The following is a 13,912-nucleotide window of genomic DNA, read 5'->3' as shown; positions in this document are numbered from 1 at the left end:
GGGGCACTCCACACGCAGCGCCGGCTCTGTCCTCTTGGGTGAAAGGCCCGGGTCGATACCCTTACTCCGCCTGGCCCAGTCTCCTTGGGGATGACATTCAGAAGGAATTACTTCAGCTTTGGTGAATTACCACAGTTCCCAGCTCTTCGCAACAGATTTTTTTTAAAAAACAGTGGTCATTGACTCTGCACAGACCAATTAGGTGATACAGGCAACACTCACATCTCCTCTGATGTCCAGGTCACATCCTTGATGTTTCCGTAATCAAAAGAAAACTTAGCATCTTCTAGAAATTAAGAGTCTGGTGGGACCTTTCGAGACCAGCAAGTGTTATTTTAAGCCAGAAATTTGTCTGCCTTCCTGCTAGCTTGCTGTGAGCCTTTCCTCCAGTGGACCATATATTTTCTTTAGGGAAATTCAAGTACAAGTAGCCAAGGCCATAAGTGAGCCCAAAATTTATGCCGCTAAGTGAGAAATTTGTTCAGTGAGCTTTGCCCCATTTTATGACATTTCTTGACACATTTGTTAAGTGAATTAAGTTAGTAACATGCTTGTTAAATGAGTCTGGTTTCCCCATAGATTTTGCTGGTCAGAAGATCACAAAATGGGATTATGAGTCACTGCAACTGTCATAAATATGGACCTGTTGTCATGCATCCGATTGTAAATAGCAATAGCGCTTAGACTTATCTACCGCTTCACAGTGCTTTCCAGCCCTCTCTAAGCGGTTTACAGAATCAGCATATCGCCCCCAAAACAATCTGGGTCCTCATTTTACCCACCTCGGAAGGATGGGTAAAACCTTGAGCCTGGTGAGATTCGAACTGCCGAACTGCAGTCAGCCGGCAGTCAGCAGAAATAACCTCCAGTACTCCACTCTAACCACTGCACCCCCACAGCTCTTCAGGTGATCATGGGGATGCTGCAATGGTCGTAAGTGTGAAAAATGGTAATAAGTAACTTTTTTTAGTGACATTGTCATTTGGAACAGCTCGTTCAGCAAACTGGTTGTTACACTGGTTGAATCCCATCACTGGTTACAACCATGGCTCCATTATGGTTGTAACCTGAGGACTACCTATACTAGGCGAAAAAGCTCATAAAATGATTGTATACAAAAATTGCTTGTGTTCAAGAGGATTTTTGACCCTCCCCCTCTACCTCAACAAAATTAATAGCAAATCGTAAACTGAATAGAAACAAAATGAAATTCACTTTGAATAATTTAAATGCCGCCGAAAGCCAAACGGAATAATCAAAACGTCTCAAAGCTTTGAATCATCAAAGCTTATCTGTGGGAAAATGTTGCAATCCAGCTACTTGATTAGGAATCAGAGTTTATCTGGAATTAACAGAATAATCTTCTCCGTATTACTGGATAAATCTCTGAATCGGTGGCATTTCAAAGTAGAATTCTAAAATAAAATATCTCCTTTCCATGGTCCCTCGGTTGCTTGGCTGTACGTGTAGCCTCGACAATTCATTTAGTGACCGTTCAAACTTACAGCAGCACTGAAAAAAGTGACTTATGACTGTTTGGGGAGGGTCTAACTGTCAGGAAATTTCTCCTTAGTTCTAGGTTGCTTCCCTCTTTAATTAGTGTCCCCCCATTGCTTCTTATTCTACCCTCAGGTGCTTCAGAGAATAGCTTGACTCCCTCATCTTTGTGGCAGCCCCTCGAATACTGGAATACTGCTATCATCACCCACTAGTCCTTCTTCTCATTAAACTAGACATATTCATTCCTGCAACCGTTCTTCCTATGTTTTAGTCTCCAGTCCCCTAATCCTCTTTGTTGCTTTTCTCTGCACTCTTTCTAGAGTCTCCACATCCTTTTTACATCACGGCGACTGGATGTTTTGAAGTGCCGTCTTTCAATGGCATCTGACTAGGATATCACATATCTCCATCTTCACTTTGAGAAGTTGGAGAAGGCTCGGTTGGCAAGGATGATGAAGGAAGCCTGGAATTCATATGCTAACTCGTAGAAACAAACTGGAAGGATAAATTCAAGCTGCAAAAAGAAATACAAGTTGTCCTTGACTTTCCACTGTTTGCTTAGACACAATGGCACTGAAAAAAAAGTAACTTATGCCCTTTTTTCACACTTACAATCATTGCACCATCCCTGTGGTCACCTGATCAAAATTCAGATGCTTCGCCATTGGCTTGTGTTTAGGATGGTTGCAGTGTCCTGGGGTCACATGATCAGCCTTTGCAACCTTCTGGCAAGTCAATAGGGAAACCAGATTCACTTAACAACTTTACAATGTTGGAGAAATCTGTTCAATCGTTTATTCTGTTGTTTGTTTGCTTGTTTGTTTTTAAAATTTATTAGCTTCCCATCTCACCACAGGGTAACTGTGATAATAATTTTAAGGGCTTGGAAGAAGTACAGGTAGATCTCGAGTCACAATAATAATGGCATTTGCCCAGCATAATCATAACTTGTGACGGTTGTAAAGTGAATCACTCACAGGACTGCCCTGGTTTTGTGATTTTTTTTTTGGTCCTGGTTGTTAAGATGGCCTTTGAAATGATCCATGGTTGTTAAGTGAATACGGCAGCTGTTAAACAAACAAATGCTTTGCTACGGCTGTGTTTTTGACGAAAACAAATGATACTTTTCAGCAAAATCATTGTGAAATGTGACCATGTGTTTGAGGATGATGCCAACAGCTGTAATTGCAGTCTGGCTGTTATGTGCCTGGAGCAACATCATCCCAACCATCAGAACCTTGAATCATAAATGCCTCCCTCCCTGTAGGTCGATCAGAACTCACAGTGGTCACTAAGTGAGTACTCAAAGGTTGAAGACTACCTGTACTGTCTTGGGAAGAAATACCCTGAGAAGGACACAGGTTCCGTACTCAAATTCTTAGGCTGACGAAGAGGTGGAGAACTAGTCGCTTGTAGCTAGAGAGAAAACTTGCTGCCTTATTATCTATAGATATTCCAAACTTTGCAGGAGTTGTGTGAGTTTATAGCACTAAAAAGTTAGTTGGAATTCAGGGCACTTTTTCTGACTAGCATGTTTAATTAAAAGGTAGACACTTTCAGGAACTGCAGCTAAAATTTGTAGGTTGGCACAAATTTTGTTATTCAATAAAGGTGATTCCGGTACTCCTTCTCATTACATTCCTAGAAGCATCTTTTTCAATGATATTCATAAACAGGCATAAGTCACTTTTTTCAGTGCCCTTATGACTTTGAACAATCACTAAACGAACTCTTGTAAGTTGAGGACTACCTGTAATTGCCACCTTGAGTTACTTACTGTATACATACAATAAAGACGGAATATAAATAAATAAAAACAAATAGATACTAAAAAAAAAACACCATAGAAGCAGTGGTGGGTTTCAAAAATTGTTCGAACCTACTCTGTGGGTGTGGCCTCCTTTGTGGGAGTGGCTTGCCGCCCATATGACCGGATGGGAGTGGCTTGCTGCCCATATGACTGGATATGAAGATGCCGACGACACTTGTCAGAACCACCTTAAATTACCTCACACACAGCACTGGCATGCATAAGAATATGATGTAAACTTGTTTTTTAAAAGGCATCTTTGGTTTGCGGTAAAACAACTTCAACACACGTTCTGATTGCACCACAAACGCAGTAGTCATCTTTACCTTTCACAGAGGCACTGAGTTTTATAAATATGAGCATGATAGTGTACAATAAGCATCTCCAAGGACCAGAGGTGGGTTTCAAAATTTTTTGGAACCTCTTCTGTAGGTGTGGCCTGCTTTCCGGGTCCACTGGTGGAACCTCTTCTAACCAATTCGGTAGAATTGACGAACCAGTTCTACCGAATAGGTGCGAACTGGTAGGAACCCACCTCTGCATAGAAGCCAGATATCTAATGCTAACACATTCAACCCTGGGGTTTAATATGATGCTGCATTAAAAAAAATGATTTGTTCTACATCTGCCATTTTTTAAACATGAACAATATGTTATGTTTTCAAATACTTGCTCTGCTGGGAGATTGACATGGCTAGCCCTGTTATAAAATAAATGAAGGCTATTGTGGTTTGCTAATACTTTAGCTGTGGTGTGACTGCACAATTAACCTATTTATGAGATCCTGTGACAAACTCAGCCCCTAGAAATATGATATTCTTTTTTTTCTTCTACTGCCTTAGCCAATGGAAAGAATTCCAAAGTTGTTATGAGAAAGACATTGCCCCAAGGCAGAGCTCAAATGATCAAAAAAGAAACATGGGAAATTAATATTGCATAGGGCTGTGATGGCGAACCTATGGAATGTGTGCCACAGGTGGCACACGGAGCCATTTCTGAGGGCACATGAGGCATTGCCCTATCAGTTCCAGTGTGCCTGCGCCCACTTGCCAGCTGATTTTCAGCCTCAGTTATTCATTTCCAGTGAATTTAAAAATTCTACTAATTAATAAAAAAGGACAGAGCTCAAATTAGCTAAAGAGTCATAGGTATCCAAAAGAGCCAATCTCAAAACAACAAATGGAGGATTTGGGCTGGGATAAAAGGTTTTGTCACAGGATTTGTAAGCCTAAAATACTGACCAGCTGAGCTTGCCTACTTTCTCTCTGTTTAAGACAAAGATTTTCAGCTTCTTTGTGCTTCATCTGTGCAAACAAAGTGTCAGCGTTCCAAATATCATGCAGAATTAAATCAGAGTCCAAGGCAAAACTATCCTTAAAGTTCAGACATGTTGGCAACAAACTGTGGATCCCAAATCCAAAAGCTTCCTGGGATTCCACCCAGTTGAAAGTTCATGATCTTATCTCCACACCCATAAATCCATCACATGGTCCAATCTTCTTCAGCCACACTGGCATCTCCACCCAGCTGGTTCTGATCAGGTGCAGAGGTGCAGAGACAAAAGATGACCTTGGGCTTCTAGAAAGGAATGACAACAACACATTCCACAATTCTACTCCTTTCTATTCCCCCTCCCAATTACTACACTAATGAAACAGCATAATGAAATAATAGAGAGTGTGGCAGGCCAAAGATCCTAAAAAAGGAATATGACTGCAGGCCTGACACAAAGAAGATCCGGTGGTTGCCTTTTCATGCCAAAATGTAACCAAAATATTGCAAAATATAGCAATACTTCACTCATTTATTTAACTCAGATTTCAGCCTTGGCCATTTTATAACATGTGGACTTCAACGTCCAGAATTCCCCAGCCAGTCTTGCTGACTTGGGGTTGAAATCCAAACACCTTAAATTTTCCATGATTGAGAAATATTGAATAATCTCACTGTCCAAGATTTTTTGACCAGCACATTGGCTCAAGGTGGTAAATTATAAAAATAAAAGAAAATTGACCCTTTATACTCTTTTTAGTGTTGGAAAAAGTCCATGGCTTTTCAGGTACTCAGAAACTTGGAAACTACAATAAAGTTGGGTTTGGATGAGTTAGATCAGGGGTGTCTAACCTGCGGCCCCATGGGCTGGATGCGTCACATGCTGGCCATGCCCAGTGGAAGAGAGTGGGGGGGGGGGGTGGAATCATGATTTGTCAAATGATGATGACAATGCACGTTTGACATCCCTGAGTTAGATAAATGGATGGGATGGACCAAAATATATTAATATCAATGTTTGTGCTTGTGTAAACACATGTAGTAGTCTAGCAGTGATAATGGAAGTGTTCTACATGGTATAAGATCCAAACCCAAAAATGATAATTTACTTCCAAGCTATTTTATTATTTCATGCCTATAGACAAAATCGTGCCAGACTAAAGGCTGCTATCTGCATTTATAACATATTCTGTGAACTATATGGGAGGGTTCGTCTTCACCCTCTTTCATTTAACATATAATAATTGAGTTGAGTTTCCTCTTACTCCTCTGAAATTCACCCCTTCACGTTTGGTGAGCCACCTCATCACCACATTCATTCACAAATGGCGCCATTCCATAAATGCAGATTCCCCTAAATGCTGAAAATTTGTAGACCCAAACACGACCTTTTTCCCAATGGGAACATATCTGGTGACACTAAAACTATGAATCAAGGCTTTGTTCCAATTAGCTTGGTTTAATGTAGAGAAACCCTGCAAATGTTTACCCTTGTGGTTGATGGCATGGCCGTTCTCCATATAGAGTACAAATAATCTTGACTCTGTTAATAATTTTGCATTGTGTTTGGACATCAGCAGCTCATCAGCTGGAATGAGAGTGATTGCCCAAAGGATATTCTTTATATCTTAAATTCATCAAAGTAAATGACTCCTTTGTTGACAAAGGCTACAATTCTGCACAAGGCCGGGAGCATTTCAATTGCGTTGAAGTCGATGGGATTTACGGTTCTTGTAAAATGTGTGCAAGATTGCAGCCAAGGTCTTGGTTATGAACCTGGTCTGTAGCTCAGTCCTGGCTTCCTTAGGGAAGCAGAGCCCGCTTAATCTAAGGAAAACGTCATGTGGGTTAGAGCCACACATATGAACTACCTCAAAAAGAAATCTAGAAAAGAAAGCAAGAGATATAGAAACCAGATGAGACACTATTAAATGGAAAAGGAGGGGGGAAGAGGGAGGAAATAGAAAAGAAAGTATTAATATATATGTATATGTTCAAGAATGAGATATAGGGAAAAAGAAATAATTAGGACATGATAGTGAAGAAAAGGGAATAGTAAAGGATAAATATAAGATTATAACAGGGTCTATGGGAATACCATCCCGAAAATACACCAGTTGAGAGTTGAAAAGAGATAACCACAACAACAGAAAAAGAAAGGAAGAGAGGAGGAGAGGAGAAGAGAGGGAAGGAGAGAGAAGGAAGAAAGAGGAAAGGAGAGGAAGGAGGGAAGAGATAGAAAGAGAAGGAGAGAGGGTAGGAGGGGGAAGAGGAAGAGGAAGAGAGGAATAGGGGAGAGGCAAGGAGAGAAGGAAAGGGAAAGGAGAGGAGGAAGGAAGAAAAATAGAGAAGGGAGGGAGTGTGAAAAGAAAAGGAAAAATAGGGTGGTGATAATGTACATTTTAACCTAAAAGGTTATTAGATAAAAATATCTAATATTTTTAGATATTGATATCTAAAAATCAATATGTAAAAGTGATAAAAATAAATAAGAACAACAACTATGTGAATGTATTCCTGTAACTAAATATAAATATATATGAGAATAAAAATAAATTTAAAAAAAATATGATCTATCTAAAGATGCTGTAGTTTCAAACAGCCAGAACTATATTTTATATTTAAAGCATGATTATCATTTGCTTTTGAAAACACTCAAGTAGAAAATGGCTAGTAAAACAGAAGGGTGTTCTGATTGATTTCCCTTTTTGCATTAGTGATTTAAGGCACATTGAGACAGCGGGTTTAAGATGCTTTCCTCTATAGTCTTTAAGCAGCATAGCATATGTTCGCATAAATTTCTCTGTCCCCATAGCCGATCCCCACTGTGCCTTGTTAATGAGGCTGGCCAGTGCGCCATGCTTACCTGACAATTTAATGCAAACTAAATTAAACTGCAGAGTTGGGTGGCCATGTTCTACCTCCAAACCAGTATTCCCACTTCGACGTACTGGGCAGGAAAAGCAAGTATCAATTACTTACCTTAACGTAAGGCTGGAGCTGAGTTCCATCAGAAACAATGCAAGGGTGTGCTTCCTTTCTTTAATAAAAACATTATTAACATAAATGATTGCAGATTTGTGTTCAGTAAGCTTGTTAATTAACCTTGGAATTTATGTTGACCCCATCAAACTCCCCTTGCCTTTGAAAATGCATTTGGGGGACAATGCAATGGGCTGGCTCAAAAAAAAAAAAAAAAGCAGTGTTTTTATAGGCTCAGCTACCAAAATTAATTATTCTGCCGTGGGTGACTTGGAAATAGTCACGCAGGCTGGGAATTAACTCTGCCTGGCTCAATTCGTTAGAACTGCATTTCTCCAGGAAAAAAATAATGCAGCTCTTGTATATTGACGGGTTTCATTTTGATACAAGACTTCAGCCCGCATATGAAATTGTTCCAAATCGGATGAGCTTTGCCTAAAACTCTCTAGGAAAATGTTTCTGCGGTTATCGCATAACATGGGTATTTAGAGGATATGAGGTGGTGTGAAATCCTGGACAGGCCGTTGCCAACATGCTGTTTTCTTGGGAGGAAGTCAGAAAAAGCTTGCTAAATCAGGACCAAAATATCCAAAGGCTTTAATTAGGGCTATACTCTTCCATGGCCGTGGGCCATTGTGAATTTTTGCTATAAGTCCAGGATTTGAGGCAAAGATGTGAACTGGTGAGTTAAATCGAGATAGTCCTTTGCATGTGATATATATATATATTTTGGAAGGAGATATTTTTGGTTTTTATATTGTATTTATTTATTTTTGTTTAGGAAGCATCTTCTGAGTTGTTTTTTTTTTTTAGTGCTCCCATACAGTAGCATCTCCCAAACATCCTGCTGGAACACATTGTGAATTTGCTAACTGATTGTATTTAACTGTGCCATGGAAATATAATAATATAATTAGGGGAACCTGAATAAAGTTTGATGGGAGAAGGCAAATTCTGGGAGTTGAAGTCCACACACCTCCAAGTTGCTAATGTTGAGAAACACTGTTAGATCATAGCTGAGTGGTGCACAAATTCATACACTCCCACAATGCTGCTCCACTGATGTCAGCTCATCAAAGTAGTCCAGACTACTTAAATAAAACCAACAATATTAGCACAGATTGTCCTCAACTTGCGACCGTAATTAAACCCATAATTACCCATTCATTCATAAATTGTAATGGTCATGAAGCATGCCACCGAATGATGGTGCCCAACTTTATGACTTTTTTTGTGGTGGTCATTAAGCAAAGGCAGCAGTCATAAAGCAAACACTGTGACTGTTAAGCAAATGCCACCGTCGTTAAATGAACCCATTGTTTGCTTTGGAGTTGTTGTTTTTTTGCTCAAGCAAACATTGTTTTACACCAAAAATATTGTAAACACAGTCAGATAATTGCAGGATGCTGCAAACAGATAGAAATATGGGCTGGTTGCCAATTGTCCAAAATGTGATCATGTGACCACAGACGCTGGGAGAAGAAGCTATTGGAACTTCACATTTGGGTTGAAGTAAGTAAGTAAGTAAGTAAGTAAGTAAGTAAGTAAGTAAGTAAGTAAGTAAGTAAGACAGACACACGGTGGCTCAGTGACGAAAAGGTCGACAGTTTGGCAGTTTGAATCTCTAGCGCCACATAACAGAGTGAGCTCCCGTTACTTGTCCCAGCTTCTGCCAACCTAGCAGTTCGAAAGCATGTAAAAAGGCAAGTAAAAAAACAGGAACAACATTTGGTGGGAAGGTAGCAGCGTTCTATGCACCTTTGGCGTTTAGTCATGCCAGCCACATGAGCACAGACATGTTTTCGGACAGCACTGGCTCTTCAGCTTTGAAATGGAGATGAGCAGCGCCCCCTTACATATGTGCAAGGGGAACCTTTAGCTTTAAGTAAGTAAGTAGCTTTTTCTGGGTCTGTCATATCTTCAATCACTAAAAAGTTAGTCAAGTACTACTGTACTATCTTTACTACCTCTCACAAGAGGTTAAATTAAAGGTAAAGTATAACAGAATGACAGAATCGGAAATGGACCTTGGAGGTCTACTAGTCCAACCTCCTATTCAGATTTCTCTTATCAGTTCATTGTCTAGCCTGATGTCTCCCAAAATTATTCCCATAGTCTACTGTAATTGTTTCCCTGCATTTGTGGTGTAACAAATCTGCAGGTACAGATTTCTTCTACCTATTGTTCATCCGTCTAATTATCACATCTATCTCTTCCTCTCCTCCAATTCTTTTCTGTATTTTTTTTCTTCCTAACCACACCTTTAGAAAAGAACATGGGTATGGAATATTTGAAATCACATCAGGAGACAGGGTTCTGGAACTCTTCCAGAGGTTTAGTTATCTTCTTCTAAACTTCCAGATAGTTTGCTATCAGATGAACAACTGCCCAGACATCTGTGAGGTTTCAACCACTTTGTTCTGAAATGTGTTCTTTATCTGGCTTCTCTTTGCAGATGAATTCTGAGTGTCAACATCTTTGGTTTTAATGTGAGCTCCCTTCAATCTCTGGTTCATTTAATATGTATTCAAGCAGATACCAAAAAAAGAACAAAGGCATAATTCTGTCCATGAATACTTGTAAGCATATCCATCTGTCTGTCTATCATCTGTGTGTGTCCCCGTCCATCCTATCTATCTATCTATCTATCTATCTATCTATCTATCTATCTATCTATCTATCTATCTATCTATCTATCCACCCATCCATTATCTATCTCCATCCAACCATTATCCATCCATCCATCCATCCATCTATCTATCTATCTATCTATCTATCTATCTATCTATCTATCCACCCATCCAGCCTCCCACCCATCCATCCAGCCATCCAGCCAGCCAGCCAGCCAGCCAGCCAGCCATCATCTGTCTGTCTATCATTTATCTATATCAATCATTTCTTTCTTTCTTTCTTTCTTTCTTTCTTTCTTTCTTTATCTATCTATCTATCTATCTATCTATCTATCTATCTATCTATCTATCATTATCTATCTCTATCTGACGTAAGACCATTCTGAAATATAGAACTTTAGAATCCAGTTAGATGACTGGAGAAGAGAAAGATGGATTAAATTATTACATCAAAGCAAGCAGAGAGAAAATAATCATCGCCATTTGCAAAATAGCTGAAAGTATCAGAAGCAAAAAAGGGACTGTAAAAGTGAATCATTAGAAAAACATTTAGAGAATTGGAGAAGTATTGGGTAGGTAATGGCTGATAAGTAGAAGAAACAGGAAAAAGAAAGTGAGCTAGATCAGGAATTGACAATGGTTACAAAATGTCACCATCCAAGACACAAAAGGATGAATTTTTGTAACTCACAAACAAGCATTGCAAACAAAAGAAAATCAAAGTCAGACTTGTCTCAAACCCCAAATGCGGACTTTGTAAAGGAAAAATATTAAATCATGAATCGTGTATTTAGCAGAGGCAGCAAAGCCCCTCAGACAAACTATGGCATGAGAGAATAGCAATTGTCATCTGTGCAAACATTACAATTTGTGAGTTTCCTGGATACGGTATAAGCACAACTTGGAAAAATTGTTAATCGGGCTAATCTTTTATGAGATTTTTACATCAAGGTTGCCTTCTAGAACATCACACACCGGGTAGAAATATTTGAAAAGAAAAGTATAATTTTTGTAGATGTGGCAATTGCCCGGGCAGGAGAATTGATGAAAAGAAATAGGAAAAGATTACAAAATACAGCAATCTAATGATCAAAATGGATATATTATGAAGAAGAGTTTGGAAAATTCTCATAGCTATTGGCACATTAGGTGGTATAACAAGAAGGTTAAAGAACTAAATATTTTAGGCTGTATCTAGTATGCATTTACGAAAACCATTTTGCTAAGCACGTTATACCCTATGACCCTGGTGACGAATCTATGGCACACGTGTGGTGGTACCCAGAGCCATCACTCCAGGCATGTGAGCTGTTGCGCGTTGCTCTTTTGGGTTCCGGTGCGCCAGCCAGCTGGTCTTCATGCGTGCATGGTTGCCAGAAACCGGAAGACCAGGTGTCTGGCACACATGCGCACATTGAAAACTGGAAGATCATCTTCCCACCATGCACATGGGCATCTGCTGGCTGCTGTTTTGGTTTCCAGCATGAACGTGCTCCCTTTACAACCCTCGGTGCTGAAAAGGTTCGCCAACACCACCTTACGATGTTACTTAGATAATTCCTAAGTTTCTGGCTGGAACTTGAACTTGAAACAAAGAAAGATGTGACTTGTTTTGTTTGTTCTTTGGGCTAGTTATGCCTCGATGAACACAATTAGAACAGTATAAATATTAAAAGGCCTTTGGAACCATGCAGTTTTTACACTGGAAGGAGCCACTGAGGTCATTTCTCTATTGGGTGCAAAAATCCAAATTAGAATATCCTCTTGGAAATAGGAATCCTTACTTCAAGATTCCACTTGAACCGATAAATAGAAGAAGAACCCACTATATTTTGGTAATCCTCGATTTACAATAGTTAATTTAGTGACAGTTCAGAGTTAGAACATCATTGAAAAAGTGGTAAAGGTTTCCCTCGGACATATGTGCTAGTTGTTCCAGACCTCTCCATGGTCATGTGGCCGGCATGACTAAATGCCGAAGATGCACCGAATGCTGTTACCTTCCCACCACTATTTTTCTACTTGCATTTTTACATGCTTTCGAACTGCTAGGTTAGTAAAAGCTGAGGAACAGGAGTTCACTCCGTTACGTGGCGCTAGGGATTCGAACCGCCGAGCTTCCGACCTTTCTGATTGACAAGCTCAGCATCTTAGCCACTGAGCCACCACATCCCTTGAGTGACTTACGGCACTTATGAAAAAGGAGACTTATGACAAAATTTCACATTTATAACTGTTGCACCATCTCCATGGTCAGGTAATCAAAATTCAGATTCTTGACAACTGACTCATACTTATGATGGTTGTAGTGTCCCGGGGAGATCGTGTGATCTCCTTTAGTGACAAGCAAAGTCAATGGGAAAGCAGATTCACTAAACATGTTACCAACCACAGTGACTCACTCTACAACTGTGGCAAAAAAAGGAGCAAAACATACCTAGCAAATGTCTCACTTAGCAACAGAAATGTTGGGCTCAATTCAGGTTGTAAATCGAGGACTACCTGTGTCATACGCTTGTTGTGAATAAATGTGTGTAAAATTTAGTGGGAACCTGCTCTGCAGTATTTGAAAATCCCTTTCTATGAGTCCTGCACTGTCGGACAAAATGCCCGCTCTAAGGCCCCCCCGCCTCCTCTTGAAACACTTGAAGAGGATGATCAGATCTGGCCTCACTTGTCTTTTCTGGGGATTAAGGCTACCTCCTAATTCTCCTAATCTCTATTTAGCAATTGTGTAGCTTAGTTTCTCGTTCTCAGATTAGCCTCGATGCCTTTCGTTCCTCTATCACAGGTTGTCTGGATGGTTTTAATCGTCCACAGTCTCAGAGGCGAATGTAGCCTTTAACCCAAAGATGTTGTTTTTTCCCCCAAGGGGCAACTGAACTTTCTTCGTTTTTCCCTGAAGACGTTTCACTTCTTTCATCCAAGAGGCTTCTTCAGTTCAGTCAGAAGCAAAACTGGACTGTTTATTGATATAGTTTATAGATGACAGGCTAACAATCTGTAAGTAGATTTAGTAGTTTAACAATTTAAAGTTCTTTTCGCCTGTTTTGCAAGGGGTCAGAAATTAACATTGCTGTGTTATATTAATATAATATTAACATATCATAACATAACATAACATGTTCGAAAGCACGTAAAAATGCAAGTAGAAAAATATGAACCATCTTTGGTGGGAAGGGAACAGCATTCTGTGCACCTTTAGCATTTAGTTACGCCGGCCACATGACCACAGAGATTTCTTCAGATAGCGCTAGCTCTTCAGCTTTGAAATGGAGATGAACACCACCCCCTAGAGTCAGGAACAACCAGTACATATGCGCGAGGGGAACCTTTACCTTTTTATTATATTAATAAGAATTCAACTAGGGGGGATATTTTGTCTATATGTGTATTTTTTAAAGATACTTTTTTGTCAATGTCTCTTGTGTTATTGTTTTTCTTTTCTCTTTTTTTTATATTTCGTTGTTTTGTATTTAAATCTTTGATTTAAAAATTTTCGAGGAAAAACCCTGTGCCCTGTGGAATGATCTACCCGTTGAGATCCGGACCCTTACCAGTCTCCCGGCCTTCCGTAAAGCCGTCAAGACCTGGCTGTTCCGGCAGGCCTGGAGCTGTTGATTGATATCCAGCCCCGCTTAGATGGAATGGATGATGTCGAATTTTAAACACTATATTTTTTATTTTTAAATTTTAAATGTTTCTTTTGTCTTGTTGT

The sequence above is a fragment of the Thamnophis elegans genome, chromosome Z (genome assembly GCF_009769535.1).
Source record: "Thamnophis elegans isolate rThaEle1 chromosome Z, rThaEle1.pri, whole genome shotgun sequence".
NCBI lineage: Eukaryota > Metazoa > Chordata > Lepidosauria > Squamata > Colubridae > Thamnophis > Thamnophis elegans.
Note: the sequence above shows the minus strand (reverse complement) of the source record.